General features: G+C 33.0%; 1 long non-coding RNA gene across 6 annotated transcripts in view; it reads left to right on the forward strand.

Moving 5' to 3' along the window:
* LOC117110610 overlaps positions 1-14,089 on the forward strand; it is a 45,637-nt gene extending 31,548 nt beyond the window's left edge. For 4 of the 6 annotated variants that reach the window (XR_004445732.1, XR_004445733.1, XR_004445736.1 and 1 more), the window contains 3 exons: positions 1,926-1,966; positions 3,896-4,008; positions 14,006-14,089. This is a non-coding gene — a long non-coding RNA (uncharacterized LOC117110610). Of the gene's footprint in view, positions 1-1,925; positions 1,967-2,118; positions 2,187-2,499; positions 2,558-3,895; positions 4,009-6,148; positions 7,263-14,005 lie in introns of those variants that run through there. The other 2 variants (XR_004445735.1, XR_004445734.1) reach the window with 2 other exon arrangements.
* The last annotated feature ends 8,656 nt before the right edge of the window (positions 14,090-22,745 follow it).

A 22,745-nucleotide genomic window follows, 5' to 3' on the forward strand; every position in this document is an offset into this window, starting at 1 on the left:
ATGTATGTACCATTGTCTAGTTTGTTTACTTGTTTGAATAACGAAAATTGAAATTCTTCGGTGGGGTTTGATTCCGACGTCGATATTTGGATTTCTTCTCTTTTGACAATTGATATTGTATGTGTTTTCAGCAACCACGTAGCAACTACAATTATGGGAGGACCTTGATATTTTATCCAGCAATTGATAGGTTTTGGTTAATGAACAAATATATCCTTCCATCTGGATTGCAGTTAGCTTTGTTGATGTACAAACCTGTGCTATAGACAAACAATATAAGCATAAAAATGAAATATATATAAAACATATCTGGTTGAGTAAAGAACTGCTTACATATGCCAACTGATTTGAAATGAGGTCTCTTTTATATTTTATGGTTTGACTGGAGATAAATGTCTTGTTTTCTTTGTTTAAAAAATATCACTGATTTCACTTTCACTTGATTTTAAGAAAAATAACTTTTGAAATGATATCTTTTCTTAGTCACTGTTTTGAGTTTTGATTTGCAAGAATTGATTATGGAATTAGACCGTAGGTTGAGCCTTTGAAATTACTTTTAAATTTCATGATTGTAAACATTTTTTTTTGTTATATTTACTGTATGTACCAGGGCTTCCTTGAAAAGCGGTACTAGTTGCTGAATGTATACCCCCTGGTTAAAGAAAGCCTAAAAATGTTGATAATATTATATTATAATATAAAACATTTTTCGGCAATGGCAAATTTGTTGAAACAATATTAAAAAATGGAAATTAATCTTTTAAATTGAACACTTAAGATGTTCAGGAAAGTAGTAGCCAATACAGGTTTGTGGGAAGGGTAGATAATATCTGGATGGTACTGTAATGTCAACGATACTGTGAGAACTCTCATTCATATCAAGATGAAATAAGTACAATAGCTCTCCTGATTCAGTGGTATTTTTAGCTTCTTATAACATACCAAATAGAGTAATACTTTGACAAATTGTATCCAGATGAACATACATTTTACAACATATTAACCAAAGGAACCTAATGCATCAAAATGCAAGTTATCTTCAAACTCGCGCTTCGTTATGAACTAGTTCAAAATAAAATGTATTGTGGCTCTGTGGTTATTAACGAGGTTATACTGACACCAATGGTTAATTTAATTCAATTTAGTAGCCATACCGCCAGTTTCCAGCGTATCTCCTTGGTTTCAATGCAGAGGTCATGTGACTCCCTGATACCAATTGAAAGTTTGTACTTTATTTAGAGATCCTCTCTCGATTTGGCAATTGGGAAATTCATAATTTGAATTCCTTTGCTCAGCAAAATCACATCAAATATGTTGGATTGTGACAATTTGATATTGAATAGGCCTATTACTTCAGAACATCAATTCTATTACAATTTGGTAGGTTATTCTTATGTAAGCTATGTAGAAATAGATTCATGCTTAATGCAAATTTTAAGATAATGTTCTGTTTTGGAGCAAATTATGCATTTCTCTAAATTGTACTTACTTTATGTTCATGTGAAACACAACATGAAATCTAAAAGTTGGGCTAGAAAAAAATGAAAACTAATGTTAATTTAAATTGTTGTACATACTTTTTTTCTTTTTCATTAATTTGTGTTTACCTTTTTTTTAATTATTAAACTCTCGTCTAATTTTTCACTATAAAAATTTACTATTTGTGAACATTTTTCATTTTAGGTTTTCTTTTTGCAGGCATCTTACTGTACATGTCCCCTATTTACATGTCCTAAATTATTTTGAAAAACTATTAACTTCATGCTATATATTTATTTGAGTTTAGTTTATTTAAAATCAGTTTGTTTCAGTGACAAATAATGATGCATGCAAGAGAGAAATCAATAACAAAGTGTCATAAAATAAGTGTGATAAGTTAAACTACTTAAGTTTAAGTTCACCTTTCATTTAATTTTTTCTTTCAGATATGTTGATTTCTGTCTGTGTTTGTGAGCCACAATGAAATGTAAGTATCCAGCATTGTCCACTCAAATTCCACAAACCCCCAGGCATATTTTGGCCTGTAGTGACCGTCCCTTAAGAAATTTGTGACATTATTAAATTGCGTCAGTGATATACAGCAACACCTGGTGAGAATATCTGCTAATTTACCTGTAGAAATCCGTAATCATTTTGAGGGTGAGTTGCAGCTTTTTATGCATGATTCCTTGTCAACTGGAATACAGGTGAGTTCATCATTTGTTGTTAATTTATTCATGGGCACCTGGGAATTCAGGTGAATTATAACTTTTTATTAATTTATTCATAGTGACATTTCATCTAAGGTGAGTTGCAACTTTTTAAAAATTATTTTACATTCTCAGTTACATTTTAATACAGGTGAAGTGAATTTTTAAAAATTAATATATTTACCATGACCTTTCCAGTTAGATCAGTTAATCTCTCTTAACAATTTATTCGTAGCCATGTGAGAATATGCAAGTGCTGCTTTTTATTAATTTATTCATAGTCATCAATTTTGTATTCATATATTCATAGTCATCTGGGCACATAGGTATAGTAACTGAATTTATTTGTAGTCGCCTTTTTACCACAGGTGAGTTGCAGTTTTTTATTTGTTGATCCCCAGTCACATGGGAGGACTTCTATTTTTCTCTTGTCATTGTTGACACCTTTCTAACTTAATGCATCAGACCTTTTTACACTTTGTTTTCTTATCTGCTAGACATTATTACCTGCAATACCTGTCTAGATTTAAATTTATTGGTAATCTGTCTAGATATTAAATTACTCTTGGATTATGAACAGAATTTTTCTACTATACATTTAGTTTAAACAAGAATCAAAGGCTTTTAGAGAATAGCATGGTCTTTTGGTCCATCAAAATTAAAATTTCAGTACTTGTTAAACCAAATATACTATTAGTTTTACTTAATACAAGAATAGTTCATTCATTTAAACCATTATTCTTTTATGTTGTTAATGTAATTTCAAATAAACTATTTGAAATACTTTTTAGTTTTCTCCTAATATAAAACATAATTCTTACATTTTTTTTTAATTGGTTAAACTATATTACTGTATGTTAGACTTCAATACTGCAAAATGTAGGAAGGGTGATGCATGTAAATAATACCAATTTAGAGAGTTTATATATCAACAAATACAAACCATTTTTAGAATCAAATTTAACAATATTAATTTAATATTGGAAGATTGACCCATAATTCTGGTAAGTCTTCATATTTTCAATCAAATTTAATTTATTTATTCAGCCATATTATAGGGGGGTGGGGGCACCAACAATAGCGAGCTTTCGAAATGGGTGACGCGAGGAGCTGCAACAGGGAATTCAGTCAACCATGAACTTCGTACTATTACTTCCCGTCTGAACATCAAAGCTGTTTCGATTTACAGGACGACGCAATCCCTCTTAATATCGCGTGATCAATTATGCAGGTGCCCACAGCGAGTGTGTATTTATAAAACTCGCGTTGCCGTAGTCAACACAACGCCAAATCGCTTGAAGCCCGTTGTCAAATCCACACAACGAACGACTTCCCCATGTATTCGCATGCGCAGTATGGTTTCACGCTCCACTGCCCATTGTAGAACGCCGCGTTGTCCAAATCGAAAGCTGCTTATTGCTGAATCAAATGGGGCCTCAAAAGGTCATGAGTAAAGTTGGTTGCATTGCTTGTGTGCTTGTGCAAGACAATAGAGAGCTTTTGATTTGTGCGACACGACACTAGGAGTCACTCTTATGTGACTGCCCTACCGGGCGTTTTACCTTCTCAGCATACAGTACGTAGATTTGACCAAATTGCATCCTAGAATCCACGCGACGAGGAGAACTTAACGTTCTCACATGTGCAGATGACTCTTAGTGACATCTTTACGTGTAATTGAAAGCTCCCCACTGTCTCTTGTACAGATATAAGCCATGTGACAACATTCTGACCTCCTATGCAACATCATAGAACATTACTGCACCATTCTCTGGCAATTTAAGGTAAACTTGAAAGGAAGAAAGAAATGCAATTTAAGGTACGTTCAGTTATGTACTACATAGTTTTCATCCAGTCTAATTATTGACTCGTTATGAAAATTGTAATAAATATCAGACAAATATTCAGAGGCAAGGGAACAGAGGTGATAGCTGCATATTAGAGCTAAAAATAACAAAACTGAACAACATGCGGGAAGAACTTGCTCCAATTACTTCCATCTAGGTAGGGTATCGTACGAAACATGGACTGTATGGCATGAATGATCCAACACCACCTGACAATTAAACTTGAAAGGAAGAAAGAAATGCTATGATACTGCAAATTTTAAGGCAAATAACATATGGAATTAACACTGTTAAGTATAATGATATTAATAATGATTAAATTTAAACTGATGTCTAGGCAGGCGCATTTCCTTTGATAAGCCGAACAGAATATTTGAGATGTAGACTTTATTTTGATAGAGCTCTTGTAATTGGTAGGTCGCCAAGTTGCTTTGAGCATCATGCTTATCTTCCGTAGGGGGATGATCGGAATTTGTTGGGGGAGAGTTTTTTCTCCGCAGCTGAGGTAGGAAATGCAAACAATGTTTCACATGATTATGTGATTTCTCAAATGGAAACCTGTTGCATTGGTTTAATTACATATTCCAAGACCTACAATCTAAAGTCCTGTCCAGACTATCAAATTTTATTTGAAAAAACCTGTTGTATGCCCATATATAGTCATGATGTGCCTATATATGGTCATGGTGTGATGTCATCATGACCATATAGGCATGTCACATGTTTTTGTCAAATATGATAATCTGGACAAGACTTATGCTATTTTACACACACTAGTTTACCAGTGTAGCTAAATCAGTTGACCCTAGGTGCTAAAAGAGAGAGGATATTAATTTTGAATTTAGCACCTGCATCGTTGCATGCATGTGTGTGTGTGTCCTCGTATGTGTGCATGTACGTGTAAGTATTAGAACGGTATGTGTAAAGGAGTCTTACCTTGGTAATTTGTGTCTTGTCAATTCACTTTTGAAACCAAAGAGCGCCCTCAAGTGTTTCTTTTCTTTGAACAGGGTAGGGTTTTGATGATAAGATGGATGAATTGTTTTTAGTGTAAAGTTAAAGATGGTAGGGATATATATACATCTCAAAATATGATAAATAAAAAATGAGTCAATGTGGTTAAAAATTAAACTCATTCTCTTGGGGAAGAAATGAAGCCTCAGTGATGGGGCGTCCTGTTGTTAATTTGATTAGTTTAACTGCATGAAGGTCAAAAGAATAACTACAAATAAAAAAAGAAATTATCTAGTCATATGACCCAGTGTTTTGGATGATCTTGTAAAAATAGCCTACTGCCAATCATTTTCTTGACCTACTTAACACAATGGGTTGCTCGCTAGCCTAACATTGACTTCGTGATCCAGTGGCTGGATGCATGACCGTTTAAACAGCCTGTCACGTGCCTTACATACCGAGTGGTTTGATGTAATCTGCGAAACGTTGTCAATTGCCCATGTAACGGATTATCGCCGCTCGTTTTTGCTGACAGTATTTTGAGATTGTTTAGAGCTTTACATCCACCTGCCCCAAGCCATCTACGAAGTTTTCAACTTCTTCCTATTTCTGAATCAGAAGTTAATTTCTTTTTTTTTTAGATTTTCACGCTTTCGAGAAGTGGCACATGATTTGTTTCCTGTATCACACTTTGATCTACTTTTATGCTTATCTCAAATGTGAAATGTTTAGCTTTGCAGATATTATTAACAACTACTAGTGTTTCCTACAATATTTCTGTCTTTTCTCTTGATTACTGACATGACTTTCTTTTCTAAGAATTAATTAAACAACGACCTTATAATGAATATTTAAAAAAAATATGAAACTTCACAGCTCTCATTTGCATTAATTCTGTACGAAAAAGAAGCAATGGTTTTTTTCAATAGAAAATAGTTGGCTTCATCAACAATTCTATTAAATCATATTTTCAGCTAATAGTCTTAAATTTTAATGTTTATTATCTTAAACCTTTCAATTAAGATTTTTGTAACTAATAATATTACAAACAATAATAAAACTAAGAATTAAAAACTGAAAACCTAATATATATATACAAAGAGAAGCAATTATACTGCAAATTAATCTGTATTTTATTTTATTTTTTTTTCCAATTAGGTTGATACATAGTTGTTGAGCTACTAACATTTTCTGTGGTGTGGTCTAAATTTGTTGACAAATCGATACTACTTTATGCAGGACTTTTTTTTACCTTGAGCTTGTTGAAGGCATAGATTAAATAATGCAGCAATATAAAACTGATGAAAAACCAAAAGACTGAGATCGGTATTGAACCCTACTATTTGCTTGTCAGTTGCCTCTTGGGAGAGAAATTCTCATAGCTTGATTATCAAGTGTCATAGATTAACACACTCTGTTAATCCATTATGATGATAGGTTAACTTACAAATAAAAATTGGACAAGTTAAAAATTTGTTGAATTAATTCTCTAGAAATACATGTGCAAACATAAAAACGCCTTAACTTATTTAGTTTCAAGGTAGTTGCCATGTTGTTCATTCACCTTTCTGCCCTATTTTATTTCCTTGACAGTTGTTTGAAGTACAAAAGAGTGTGAAAATGAAATTGGATTAAACTTGCCTTATTATAATTTTGATGTGTTCATGCCGCAGAAAAACAGTGAAAAAACCACATAGGTCAGAGGTATAGTAAATGAAAGGTTTGGCACTTTTATGTGCTTTAAAAGAAACAATTGCGAAAAATGTGATTTGTTTTTTTATTGCTGCAACTTTCTCTTTATTGTTTGAGTTCATTCCTTAATTTATTTTCTGTCAAAATGTCAAGATATTTGTGAACATTTTCTGCTAAGAGATTAAATTACATCTGCTGTCTGAGATACTTTGAATTGTTTTTGTCTATATTATATGAATATTGGTATCTAAGAAAAATTGTTAACTAATTAAAAAAAAAATAATAATTTTTATGTTTTTTTTTTTTTGCATCAGGATATTTAATAGGAATATTTTACCCTACCTGACATAGTGCTGCAGTACCCGCTGCTAATTGGATGCAACACTGGTAACTAAGACAGCTCGGTGGTCTAGTGGTAAAGACACCAATCTAATTATCTGGAGGCAATGGGTTCAATTCCTACCCATATCACTTCCAAGATTTTTTTTTTCACAAGTATTTGGATAAGTACTAAGCATTCAGTATGATAACATATGTCGGGTAGGGTAAAACTTCATTTTTATAAATAAAAAAAAAAATTTAAAAAAAAGAAGTAAAATATTGTAGTATTGTAACCATAAAGTGTCCTTAGGATAAGATTGTAGATGATTTAATATGGTAATTAAAAGATGGCAATATAGTGAATATCAATATATGGTAATAAAGTTCACAATGCTGTAAAAGTTACTACTGTATAAATAAAATGTATTTGGATTTGACTTGAATTAGTGTTTTAGCTCTAGAATGCTGCCCCCAACAGTTTATAGTTAATGCTCCAACATCTGCCTTGTCTTGATAGTTTACAGGGGTGGATCCAGAATTTTGAAAAATGTGGGGGTGGGTACAACAGTCCGTTTAAACAGCCTGTCACGTGCCTTACATACCGAGCGGTTTGAGCTAATCTGCGAAACGTTGTCAATTGCCCATTGACAACCTGCCTATTCAGTCTCAGAACAGGCGAGTAGCACATAACATTGATTTGCATTGAAAATTTAGCAAGAAAACGGGGAGGGGGGGCACTACTGGATCCGCCGCTGGTTTATAAGTAAATAGTTTTTAAAGTACATGGAATCCCACAAGAAAATCCCAGCCTCATAGACAGAATATAGATTTTATAAAGTTTAACACAAGTTCAAAAATCGGCTCCTTGTAGTTTTACCAGAGTACACTGCAGAAATTAGGCCAGACTAAATGTCCTTATTTTTTGGCCAATTTCAGGCTCGAAAATTTTCTTATTTTGTTCTTATTTTTACACACTTTTCAAACGTAGAAAATTATTATTGTAAAGCTGTATATTACTGTATTATAGAGGGTATTACATACTGTAGTGACACCTACTGCAAATGAGCTACCGATAATAATTTTTTTTTTAACAGAACCCACATTTGACAATTTACGTTAGCCTCAATTAATTCTTATTTTGTTCTTAGGTTTTAAGCAATTTCAGCCTTAATGTTCTTATAAAATGTTTTCTTAAAAAGTATACTATGAATAGGTACCTGGTAATGATGGGAATTATTGTGGTTTGAAATGGTTAGGTGTTGGATTAACCTCATTCTAGGAATACTCTGCTGGGAACGGAAGAGTTTGCCAATGTTTCATGATTGTTTATAGGCCCAGGGGTACATAATAATTATCTGCTTCTCCAAATAGGTACCTTGATAAATAGATAGCACATTTTAAATGCTGGGTTATTATTAATGTTATATATTGTGTATCGATAATATAATGTTAATATAAGTCTTTATTCTGTCCATTGGAACATATCGTACTGTGGAAAAATCTTTCTTGGACGAAGCATGGACAAATCATATTTTAAAACATAAAAATATCATTTAAAAATTATATTTGAAAAAAAGGCACACATAATTATCATGTCCAGACCATCAAATTTTATTTGCCAAAAACATGTGACAAGCCTAAATATGGTTACTATGAATATATAGGCACAACATGACCATATATGGCCATACATCAGTTTTTTTTTCCAGGGAATGCATGATAATCTAGACAGAGCTTAAGAATTGTGTATACCTCCATAGAAAGCATGCAGAAAGAAGAAAGTATAAATCCCTTTTATTTAAAAATTTTATACTAAGGTTATTATTTGAATCAAACAATTTCCATCCTCAATTATAGTTTTTTTTTCCCAGGCCCTGTACAATGTTAGCCTTGCTAGTCACCTTACACTATCCTTCTCATCTTCCTCTTATCCCCAAAAGTAATGCTGTATTTAATTTAATTTGATTTTGTGAATGAAAAATAACAGTCACATTAGAAAGTGCTGGTAAGTGGACCCTGAAGATTAGCCATTAGCAGAATTAGAAGTCAAATTCTGAATTGAAAGTATAAAATATTACGCTATTTAAATACTTGAATTTATTAATGGTTTAACAAAAGAAAAAGCATATTTCTGTATTTCTTATCATTTTTTTAAAGTACAACTACATTTTTTTAAAATTCATTGAATTATTAACATTAGTGCATAATATTAATAATTCAATTCATTTTTTAGGATTAGTGCATAAGCTTAATCTAAGTGTTTAAACCTATTTTAAAAACAATTACACAGAAAACAAAGAACAATTCCATAATGCATAAAGGGTTTCCTCTGTGATAATTTCTGTTCTCCTTTGATAAAAATTGTTAACGTCAATCTCTAGACATTCAAACAAAATCTGTAATTTCATTAAGTCTTTCTCGCCTACAGTCATCCCTGAACAAATTTTGATGATGGTGATGTGTTTGCAATTTTTTTTTTTTTTTTATCAAAGTATAATTTTACCCATTCTCTCTTTTAAAGCTTTTCTTTTTAGCTCTGAATCCTTCATTTACTCCACCTTGAGAGCATTTATGGACCTAGATTTATAACATTAAATCAACACTAAAAATAATTAGTCTTGAATTTTAAAATCTAGTTTGTTTTGTTTGGCTATGCCATGCCTTAAAACTATTACCTGTTGAAGCAATCCAGTTGCCTCAAAGTTTTCCTCCTACTGTCGTCAGTAAGTCTCTATTGACTCTCCTCTAATATATGCTTTTCCAGGTCTATGATTCCTATTCTTATTCCCTTGTTTTCTCAGCCTTAGTGTTTTTCTCTTTTTCAACTTTGAAATCAATATCATTGGAAAACTAACTATTCTCCAAGCATAAACAGTCTCTCAGAATTTTAATTCTTATAATGTATTACCTATTTGTATATTTACAGTAGTTGTAAGTAAATCCCAGCAGAGATTGAACCTAATTTCATGAAAGTGGAGAATAAGCACTTTAAACCATATTAAACCGGGCCTTTTCCCACCCTCCCTCCTTTTTGGAAAGTTAAAAAAAAAAGTAAAAAAGAAAAAAAATATATTGATCACCCAAAATGCTTCAGAGGTTATTTTCTCGCATTTAGAAAACAAATTTTTCGCGGGGGAATGTCCCCAGATCTCTAGGGTACTGGTGTCACGATCACCCCCAATTTTGGTCTCTCTGTTGGCCCCCTTTCGGACATCTCTGGATCTGTTCCTGTTAAAGGGGTTGATAGATGCGCACCTGAACCCCCATTTTTGGAAGGTTTGGAAGGCGTGACACTGCTTATTTAGAATTTCCTTCAACAATTTTCTTGTAAAAATTGTTGCATATATTTTCAGATAAGCATACACACCTATGTGAATGTGAAAGTTCTATTGGAAAATTACCTGAGAGAATCAGACATTTTCTTGCTTGAAGTTGAACAGGGCCATTGATAGGTCCGGCATGTAGTTTAGTAGATAGAAACATTGATTGATTGATTGATTGATTGATAGTTGATAGATAGATGGAAAAATATACCTGCAGTAGAAGTATTACTGAATTATGTTAATTTGCTATTTTTATATCATCTGTCAATTAACCAAATGCAGTGATCACCATCCTTTATGTAATGGATTAACTGTTTATTAATCAGTTATTAAAATTTAAAAGTGTTTCGTGTAGGGACATTGTCTGCTGCTTGACTTGGCTTGGATCAATTTCCAAGTCATCATCATTCTGCAAATTGTTATTCTGCTGTTGGCAATTTCTTGATTCTACCAAGGAAATCGGCATTAGAAATGTTGGTCCGTGATTACAACTTCACGCTTGCTGATCAAAAACAACCTGAGGGAGAGTTAGCAAGCAAAAAAAAACCAAGACCATGAGAAGTTCTAACCTCTGACCTTGTGATCACATGATGTTTTATGAAGCCAGAGGATGATGATCTTTAAATATTACATGGGCTTTACTTAATTCAGACATCAAAAACTACATCCAGATTTTTCCTGCTGTCACTAAATTTCATATGTCTATATTTAATGTACCAATGCTATATTGCCACCCCTCATAGCACAGGTTCCAAGTTGGAAGACACCACTTGTGGGATACCTGATGACATGAGCTTTTTTAACACATTTAATTATATTTTGCTATGCATGGGAATACCCATCGCAAGTGGGAGACAATTTTAATAGAATAGTAAAATCATATGAATTTACAATAGATGGGTTTGTTTCCTGGAGATTTTTGCTTGCCGCATGAGGGTGTGGGATTCTCTTGATTTCCAGGAGACTCCCTCAAAATTGTGGGAGACTAGATCCCCAGACATAGTGGCTGGACTAGATCACAACCTTTAAAAATGAAAATAAGAACTTGATGGATGTGATGACAAACACGAGTGGAGAACTACTCCAATCATAATCATACATTCTAAAATGAAATATTCAGACATTTTTGTTATTTTAATGTAATATTATATTGATTCAGATTTGCTAGCTATCTAAGTCTTATGTAAAATCTGAAAACTAAATTGCTTAATTAACAGGCATAATTATCAAGACTTGTATAGCACCAAAATCAAATATAAGAAATGTTGGTGGCGCTGTGACATTTTCTCAAATGTGAAAACCTTCCTGACTATCTTTAAAGTATAAAATTTGCTAAACAAGGTAGAAAGAAAATCTTGCGTATTAACTTGAAATTTTATATCCAAATTTCAGGGCAGAGCTCTTGGGAATTTCATCCTTATTGTTTGGTGATAGCACTGATCATCTGCCAAGCATTAATATATCATAATGCAACTTATATGATTTATTGAATTTCTCCAGCCTACCTAATTATAATTTGTTTCTTAAACCTTAATCACTGACATACTTCTAAGTGTAAAGCTTTGAGGTATTTACGTTTTGCAGTATAATCCTTGCTGCCGTGTCTGCTTGGCATCGTGCCTGGAGAACAAGTGTTGATACAAACAAGAGTTTTAACCTCATTGTTAAAAAAAAATATGCTTTTGCATTTTAAATGCGTAGGCAGGATATTTTATTGTTCTTAACTTCAGAGTGAACGTAGCTAAAATTGGATTATTAATATGTCACCATTGTCATACAATACTGTCACAAATATTTAGCCAACCATTGATATTTCACCAGTCTATTAATTCATTTAAAACAAAATTAACAAATCATCTGATCATTTTCATCCTAGAAATAATAATAATAATACTGCCACTACTGCTACTACTACTACTACTACTACTACTACTACTACTAATAATAATAATAATAATAACAATAATAATTTCTCTATTGTCATCAGTATGTGCAGTTTTTATTTTATTATAAAAACAAAAGGTCGTGGCTATCCATATTCTTGATACATTGATTTTCACTAAACTGAATTTTATTCTGAAATGCAGCCTACCAACATTTTCTATTGTATTTTATAATCCCAAAGTTAGTTTTGCATTGGCATTGGTAAATTTTGTTGTAATATGAATATTTTATTCATTTTGTTGTATATTAAATAAATAAATCAAATATCTATGATGAAAATTAAATAAATACTGACTAATTATAATACTGACTACAGTACTTTCCGTTTAACTTGAATCACTTCATATTAAAGTTTAATTTGATCATTGAAGCTTGTCTAATTTCAAGTATGTTTTTACATTGTACAACAATTTTACTTAACATAATAAGTTTAAATGATGATGAAACAGGTTGTGTTCTTGAGACTAGGGTGCTGTGAGGTAAACTTGTGCACATTGTATGCTTCTACTGCCTAGCACAACTACGCTTATTAATCTTGAATTAGACGTTTTACTTCAGTATTCATTCAGTATTTAGCACCTAGTAATTTAGACTGCATTTTTTTGTTATTCTATGTATGAATATACATAATATTCTTATAACAAAATTCTTCAATAATAAAACCATATGAATATTAACTATTAACTACATATAATCTTATTATTAGGTTTTATTTCAGTTTTCATTTGATATTTAGCACTAGTAACATAGGCTGCATGTTTTTGTTATTCTGTGTATAAATAAATGAAGTAATTATATAACAAAATGCTTCAATAATAAAGCCATATCAATATTCATATCTAAACTGTTAACTGTACGTATTGATCTTAAATTGCATATTAATTCAGTTTTCTTTTGATATTTAGTACCTAGTAATAATGTTTTATAGGCTGCATTTTTTATGTCGTTATTCTATGTATAAGTGAATGTAATTATTACTATTATCATTGTGCCCTATTTTTGTTTGAACTTAAATATAGAAAAACACTGGAAGCCCTTCTTAGACTAACTTATTATTTAATAACACACTTTCGCCAGGAGTTTGTGCTGGCTTCATCAATAAATAAAGAAATCAACATTGTGTTTACTCAAAGATAAAGATGTAATGTAGATTCTTAGAATTTTATAGAATTTATTCTTTTTCATGTAATTCTACTTTCGCTTTCGGCAACAGTTAATATTTCGCAGAGCGGCAGGTGTCGTGATCTGTAGCCTGGTCAAAATCACGCATATTCGTGTGAGATTCACACGACGCTAACCCAAATACAAATATTTGTATTGGACATGGTTTTCACATCCTGTTTGTAGAACTCTGCAGGGCCTGGCTTGTAGCCTCGGTTCTGAAACAAGGCAGCTTGTTCTTGTACTCTCACAAATCCTGTCTTGTAACAGAAGTAGCATTCTTTTGCTAACTAAAAGTACTTATAGAGGCAAACAGGATAATTCATAAGTATAGGACTACAGGAAACGTCTGAAAAAAGATAATTTGAACAATCAGGGAAATCAAAAGTATACATTTCAGACAATAATCTGTTGGGTATAAAAAACTTTTTGGGTATACAAATTCCGTGATTTAAGTGAATAAAGTTTAAATTTGTTGCGGATTAAACCTCAGACAGGCTAATAAATTAACATTACTCATGCTAACCACTTCGGATTTTTTTTTCCTTTTACCAAGTGACTGATTTATTTTCAGAAGTATCAGCGTTGTATTGAAGAACAGTAGCATTCAGTAAAATGATTAATTTTAAGAACGACATGAACGACAATTGTACTAAGGTAAGCTATTTTATAGATTGTTTAATTCTAATATGATGTTATATATTGACATTTAATGTACAGGACTATTTTTCCAAAGATATGGTCAAAAGTTGTTTAGAAGTTCAGTTTAAACCTTGGTAAAATACTGGTTTTATTTAAGAAAGATCAAAATGTGACATAGCAGAATGGCGTAATTACACAGTAAAACTATTACTTAAAAAGTGAAATCTAAGAAACAAGAGAAAATTAGCAATACCATTATGTTGATAGTTTTTGGTGATTCTTCGTCCCCCTATTTCAATAAATTCCTCTTCATGTTTTGCACTAATCTTTATCTCTATAAATCATCTAGCGTTGTACAGTATGATTTATTGCGGTGGATCTCGTCAAATGGGCACAGCATGACATTGATAACTGTCCTTTTTCTTCCCTTATTGCAATAGCCAGGTTCCGATCTCATCTTTTTTTTATTCATATTTTTAAATGTATAATTTCTTGGACATATACCTTATCAATATTTATTTATTCATTTCACCTTTGATCCTATAATGGGATTATAATCCACATAATATTGTCATTTATACTAGACCTGGACTAATACCCTAACCCTTTAAAGGTTAACCCCAGATATCAATTCATGCTGGACATGACCTCACTTCCTGTATGTGTTAATTACAATAATTTCAATGTGATGAGTACTGGCCATGATAAATTAATTACAAAACAGAGAATATTACTAATTAATGATTAAGCTGATAACAAAGGCTTTTGTGACTGACTATAATTATTATGTATGATGAAGTCATTTTCTAAAGATACACTTTTTGAAACTATTTCAATTATTTATTATTATTATTACTACTATTATTATCAATTATCATTGTTATTATTACTTAATAATTTTGGATACATAATAAAATACAAAACATGTGAAGAAAGGATAAAACTTAAATTATTTAAAGCAAATTTTCCATGGATTTTAATCCATGGAAAGTAAAAAAATTGAGCATTTTGCTCCAATAGCTTGTTAGATTATGGAAGGTTGGTATGGTAGTGCAATATCTACTAGATTGTAATTAGAAAATAGTGTGCGAAACAATGTAACATTAATGTTCTAATTCTTACTAGCTCAACTACTGTTCTAGGCCTTCTGTTTTATACCCATGTATCATTGTAATCCCCAGGAGGCATTCCCAACTCTAGGGAGCTATGAACACTTTTTTTTTAACACTCATCATCACTGTTGGCTACAATAGCTCTGACAAATCACTCCCCTGATGTTGTTCATGATGTTTACACTATAGGCCTACTGGTCCATGTTATTTTCAAATGTGTATTGACATAGACACAAGTTACCAACTGTGTGATAATCCCTGTAATCTTTAATTGCTGCTAATCGTGGGTAACAGGTGATGCTCTGGTTCACGGCCTTAACGACCTTCATACAAGGGAGGAAAAAAAATCGCGCAAACATACGCTGTAACATAGTACAAACTAACAAGAGAAAAAAATCAGAGATTATGGGGCAGATTTTCTTGGGTTTGTCAGCAATTTGGATTCAAAATTGAAGATGATGAATCAACCTATTACTTGACACTTCTCGCCGGAACAGGAAATGAAGGACACCGCAGTCAATTAACTGCAAAACACCTTCACCGAACAATCACTTTTGTTCGACAACGTTTTTCATGTCACAAGTAATCGGTGACATATGCATATTCCTGACTGTAACGTTGACTCACAACCATCATTGTTACCTGACCCTAAAGCTTTTGACGTGGGACATGAGGGAGATAGCTGAACCATCTGTAGTTGCGCTCCCTCGGCGGAAGCTTCGAATCAGGCACCAACGCTGCATGCGAAAATGATACTTCTCTTTAAAAAGGAGTGACGGATATATGTACATAGAGGCCTAGACTCTGAGGGGGATATCAATATTGTTTGAAATCCTATAAAAAATACATAATTTTTAAACCTATGATGTATTTAAAAGATGCCCTAGCCAAATAGCTTTTAAAATGTAATATATTTTACTTTAGATGTTTAATTTTTAAATTTTTATTATTTTATTTGGTTATGAATAAATTTTTATCTATTTTTTTTTTTTTCGTTGCAATTGTACTGACAATTTAATAAACACCAACAAAATAGTAGTATCTAGCTAGTTGTCATTATAGTGAATGCAGGTGAGGCTCAAAACTGCAAGAATAATATGAAGATTCAAAAATCGAAGCTGTAGTGGGGTCGACAGTTCGTGCATTAACCAGCATGCTTGATTAGTAGTGACAAGCCAGGTTACCTTGATTACGTTCTACGCCAGGATTCTATTAATCACGCTTGGGACTGCAGTCCCTTGGCACAGGCAACTGTGACAGCAGTAAAAATGAGGAGAGCATTTAGGATGCTGCGTGAACGATCAGGTTTTTTCAGCTTCATCCTAGGCCTCCAATTCCAAACCCTGTTGTCTGATCAACTGCATCGTTTTCCCCCTGTGAGGCATCAAGTTAATGAAAAGCATCGCTTCATCAATGTTGTCAATTACCTGGGTAATTTTTTTCAGTTGAAACATGCAACATGGACTCAACTGATATCAAAGTGAGAACTCCTAGGACATATTTTTGAATATCATGATGCGTATTGATTTTAGTGTTCTATTTTTATTAACTAACTGTACCCCGTCCCGATGAATGACAACAACATTTTTTTTTTCATACTTTAGCTCTGATGTGCTGTGGTATTATGTGCCATACAAACACCTTATCAAACTTCTACAGTACTCCTAAAAGTATTCCTAAAATAGGAATTTTAATGAAATATTCTAATTTTTGTTTGTATTGTCCTTATTGCCGAATAATTGGATGACATTTAGTAATCTTTATTTTATGACCATTTAATGGAATTGCTTATCATTCTCTACTTACCTGTCACATAAACTTACTCCGCGTCTTCCCCTATTTACCCTGTTCCAATAAGAAATGTCATCACCTTTTTAGGTAGCTTCTCCTCTTTTTATTTATTTACTCATGGAAATTTTCAGCATCTTACATTAGAAAATCCTATAAAAAATTTCTATATTACAGTATTATAGTATTATAGAAATATATACAAACTTCTTTGAAAGGGCCCACCCACATCAGAAGCTGAACATAATTTGCCTTTGTTATGCCCATTAAAAGCTAAACATCCTGGAATTGTTTTCAAATATTGCATTTAGTTAAAACAAGTATTTTTTAACTTTACGTTTGACATGCGATGTCAAACTTATGTGCTTACAGCTACAGCTAGACTTTCCATACTGTAAATACAACAGTAAACATCACCTTGTCATCTTTAACACGTCTGTTTATTATACGTGTCATAATTATCACGCCTATGTGGTTGACCCACTAGCTCCAATTACATTAATCGGTTATCATCATTACTCATCTCAATCGTTGAAGGCCAACAAGTCGGTCACACTTGTCAAATTGACAACAAGTCGGTCGCACTCTCTGAACTCTACATTAAAAAAAGAGTATAAAAATGCATACGGATTTTACCTACTGTACAGTTACTAAATGTTATCGTTCACTCTAGCCTGACAAGCCATCTGTAAGGAACTTATACATTTTACTTTATTTTAAAGTCAACTAACAGAAAACACAATTTCCAATAATGAGTTGAAAGTAAATATAATATGCAATATAAATATTAAAACCAACACAAAGAAAGTAATAAATGCTAGAAATATAGTGGTGTACAGTAAATATGGTACTTGGTAATTGCGGGGCTAAGTAAACATGGTGCATTCTAGACACTGCTTCCTGTATGTGTGCTTTCATAGGCCTAAATATACTGCAAGAAATGCAGGGTTTGGTATAAACATGGTGTATAGAAATTGGTGAAGGTGTAGGTACTGTAGTTTATATGGTACAGTAGAAATGGTGTGTGGTAGATGCAGTACTGGGCATGATGTTTGGCAGACACAGGTTTTGTTTTATGTTGCTTTTTTAGATGAGGTACAAGCAGTGGTGGATTTAGAGGGGGGCGTAAGGGGCATATGCCCCCACTATTTTTTTTGTAAAAAATTGTTTTGTAAAGCTTATCAGAAAATTACCATGCTAAATATTAAAAATCAATCAAATATCAACTTAATGAAGGTGCTATTGGTTTAATGGAGAATTTCCCCTTGCACCCCTACCAGGGGCTCCTTCCTGAGACTGTCACTTAGTTCGGACATTCACGCCCCCTCTTTCTTACCGGGCTGGATCCGCCCCTGCTTAAAGTGATAAAAATGCAGCCCTTGGTAAACGTGGTGCTACGGTAGGTAGACTCGGTGCTATGGTAGATCTGGTGCATGGTAAACATGGTGCTAGGTAGACACACGGTACTTAAATACCATAAATGGTAAACATGGTCCTTGATAACAAATGCTGCATGCCACCAGGACAAGTGCAGATTATATTGAAAGCTTTTGACAAATACAGGAAATTGTTGATGCACTACAGCTTGTCATCTTATGTTCTCTTTGTAGAGATGCTCCTGTATCATTATTGCCAATTGTGTTTTGCATTTCATGTAATCCCCAACTCTGGTTAGTATCTGACTTTCAATTCTGCCAATAAATTTAGAGCAGATTATGGTAGTAAAAACATGCTCATCTTCAAAGTTTTGGAGGCATTGCTTCAATCATTAAACATATAATGTTTTTCATTATTACAAGAAAAATAATTACTGTGCATCACAACAAACATTGGGAACTTACAGTATTTGTCTACAGATGTGAACTTATTGCTGTTATTTCAGAGGATAGATAAGTTATAAAGAAAATTACAAACAGTGAAAAGATACTTGATTGAGATAGTCTAATAGAAGTTCTAGGGTTGTTTTATTTCCTTCTTCTATTTCTTCTTTGATTTCTTGAACTACCCCCTCATTTCATGTAGAAATTTAGGTACATACTTTTTAAAAATATTTATTTTATTATTTTTGATTTATTTATTATATAAGTTTTGTTCTTTTTCTTCTATTACGTGATTGGTTTAAAGTATGGAAACAAATCTTGTTTCTGGCTTTAAATAAATAAAATAAATGTATATACTGTATGGGGCAAAGACAAGCCAAAAGTACTTTAGTCACTCCTTGCAAATCATATTTGTGAGATACAGTAGTGGCCAGAACATGTTGGAATGTCAACATTTTAAAATCTGTTTTATTGCACTAAACTAACCCCCACTTTTGACATTGAAACAACATCTTTTAAAAATTTGGCAACAGTCGCTGCCTGCGAATTCCTGTTATTTAAACAGCTGTATGTTTATTGTGTTTAAATTATTCTTTCACCATTTTATAACTTTTATTTTACTGTTTAAATTTTTATCAATAACTAAAATTTTTGCGAGGAGTGTTTTAATTATTGTTCATGTTTAAATATTGTTGGTGTCATTTGTAGCTTTTTATCCAGACAAAACTCTGCTATTGTAGTAATACAAAATAGTGATGTTTCTGCTCAGATTTCTCCAGACAAAAAAATCTTGTTACTTTTCGGCTGTAAAACATTCATATTTTGTTCAGATTTTGTCCGAATCATCATTGCTTGAGGAATGGGGCTCTTGTTCCCCTTCCTCTTCGCGTTGTAGATGAAGAATGCATGATATGCTTCACCTCATCTCACTATCAGCACATCCTACAATCAGAATGATATGGTTTAATGGGAAACTAATAGGTGTCGCATGTATATTATTCTCCTGTGTCATACACCATCCAGTCCGCCCCATTTAATTCAGTCTCGCTGAACAACATAAGCTTCTAAGGGAATATTTTCGGTACATTGTTAGTTACTCTTGCTTCTCCGTGAACCAGAACTCCGTGAACATTCTTATCAAGCAAACATCAATGAATCAATTAAAATTAATAGGGAAAGACTTAATTTTCAAATTTTGATGCATTAGACCAGCGGAGCTAAAAATTCATGTGCTGGAAATGACATAAAATATAAATCATCTCCAATTATAAATAGAAAAAAAAAATGTATTTGAAGGTTTGTCGTCATCGTCATGACAACATGGAATAATGAAATTTCTTTACTTATCAGACACACTGTCTTAATCATTTGCTTCCTCGCTTGCAAGAAATTGCAATTGTTGTCCAATTAATTCATTAGGTAGCTAAAATGCCTTAGTCATTTTCATGTTAATTTATGAACTGTTAGTTCCTCACGAGTTGAGAATGAAAAATTGACTTGAACCAATCTTTTCTATTGCCGAGTTGTCTGTTTTTTTTTTGTTTTTTTTTTTGTTTTTTTTTACAGTCTGTTAATCTAACAATTTTTTGTTTGTTTTGTCGGGAAGTCATCACCCTCCCCTTTTCCCAAGTCCAAACTCTTTTTATCTCAATTAGGGAATGGATCTTTCTATAATGTAATTAAGACTTAACTAAACAATCAGAAGAGTACCAGGAACACACGCTTGCTTCCCACACACACGCACGTCCCACGAATGCATGTGTTTTTTGTACATTTAGCTATGGCAGATCGTGGGGGGGGGGGGGTTCAGTAGAATTGGACGAACCTCCTCCCCTCTTAGTTAAAACGTAATTAAATACTGATGTGGCAGATTCAAGGGGGTGTGGGGACAGCCACACCAGGATACCAAATTTAAGTCTGCGAGTGCCATTTCCGGCCATTTAGATGTGCCATGATTATAAAATTTTTTAGACTTTCCATAAGTGAAAGTCCCTTCTTGGCCCCCTCCATTTGGAATTCCTAGATCCGCCACTGCCTGGCCTACAAAAGGCATGCTAACCTACGTAGGCTTAGGTGGCAGATCTGCCATGTTAGGCTTATCCTGACTAGCTTTCAATTTAAATAAAATTAAAAACACTGTTTTGGTTATACTGTACCTTATGTATTTGATTTTTCTTTAACCTGCGTAACTCCTCCAGGGCCCAAGAAACACATACAATCAAACACAATCAAAAGACCAAAATTGAGAGAATGGATGAAAAGTAAAAAGACAATCAATAAGGCTGTAGGCTATAGAAATTTAAAATGTTAAAAGGATAAATTCAGCAACAACCATGTTATTTTTATATCTCCTTGATGGGACTGAATTCAAACCATTTTGGGGTGTTTTTAATTATTTTTTTCCGTATGTATGTATGTATGCACACATAATATGCCTGCTTTATGAGAATAAAGTAAAATCACATGACCTTTTTTTAAGCATTAAAGACCCATCAGAATCAAACTTTTGGACCTAACTTTCTTTCTTTCTTTCTTTTCTTTTTTTTTTTTTTTTTTTGGAATGATTTTGAACCCCCTGCTTCAAATCCTGGATTCGTTCCTATTTACACTGTCTTTTGTGGGACCATGGTTCGACCTTTTAAAACAACAATATTCAAGTGTTGGGGCTTGGCAGAAAGGTCCATTTTCTCCTGGTTTCCCCTGGGGCCTAATCCAAATGTCCTTATTAATTTTGAAAAGGAACCTATGTACATAAAAAAAGCAGATAAAAATATACTTTCAGTTATAGATTTTGATAGATGAGTCTATGTTGATCATTTGGAATGAAGCTTATTTAATTTAAAATATAAAAGGTTTATATTTTGTAATTGCCTAACATTCTGTTGCATGTTATTAAAATATTTTGACACCCAAGTATACTACTGTACACCAGTTGATTTTGTTTTACATGCAAATTTGTATGATTGAACTGAAATGGTTGGAAGTACACAAAAAAGGAGTTGTTTACGATAGGTTCTACCAATGCAATAGACTTTGATTGTATCTCTTCTGCTTGCGCAAAGAAAAGTTTCAACAAGTTTACCTTTGACGTCATTGAACAGTATGCACGTCATTGAGCAACAATGCACTAGAAAACAATAGGGGTCAGTAACCTTTTGGAATCGGTAGTCATAATTATTGTTGTATTGGAACTGATAATGGGGACTTTCCCTGAATTACAAACATTGGATATACGCATGTACCTATTAGTACCTTCTAGAGTAGTAGGTATCAGAGGTGGATCTAGGGTTGAAAGTGTTGGGTGACTACTGTAGATGATGTAATCCTGAAAAGCTTGGAGATAGATGGCAACAAATAGACAGTTAAGTAGTAAAGGAGAACTACTGTAGATAAAAAAATGGATGGAAAGATGAATGGAAAGAAAGATGGATGGAAATAGGAAAATAGGAAGGAATGCATAGGTGTGATTGGGTAGATAGATGAGGGAGGGGAGTTGAATAGGAAAGGAGTATTTTGGTATGAATCATACTAACAATAATCCAGTAAGTCTGCTGAAGACTGGGCATGCATTTAATGATAATTTGATGAATCGAGAGTGGGATGAAGTGGGATGAAGAGATTGAAAAGGGGAGTTGAATGAGTTGAGGAAAAGTGAAATGGATTGAGGGAGGTAAAATGGAGGAATTATAGATAGATGGATGGATGGATGGATGGATGGATGGATGGATGGATGGATGGATGGATGGATGGATGGATGGATGGATGGATGGATGTATAAGAGACAGACATAAGCTTCTAAGGGAATATTTTCGGTACATTGTTAGTTACTCTTGCTTCTCCGTGAACCAGAACTCCGTGAACATTCTTATCAAGCAAACATCAATGAATCAATTAAAATTAATAGGGAAAGACTTAATTTTCAAATTTTGATGCATTAGACCAGCGGAGCTAA

The sequence above is a fragment of the Anneissia japonica genome, unplaced genomic scaffold (genome assembly GCF_011630105.1).
Source record: "Anneissia japonica isolate Jap-2015-1 unplaced genomic scaffold, ASM1163010v1 scaffold287919_len575428_cov197, whole genome shotgun sequence".
NCBI lineage: Eukaryota > Metazoa > Echinodermata > Crinoidea > Comatulida > Comatulidae > Anneissia > Anneissia japonica.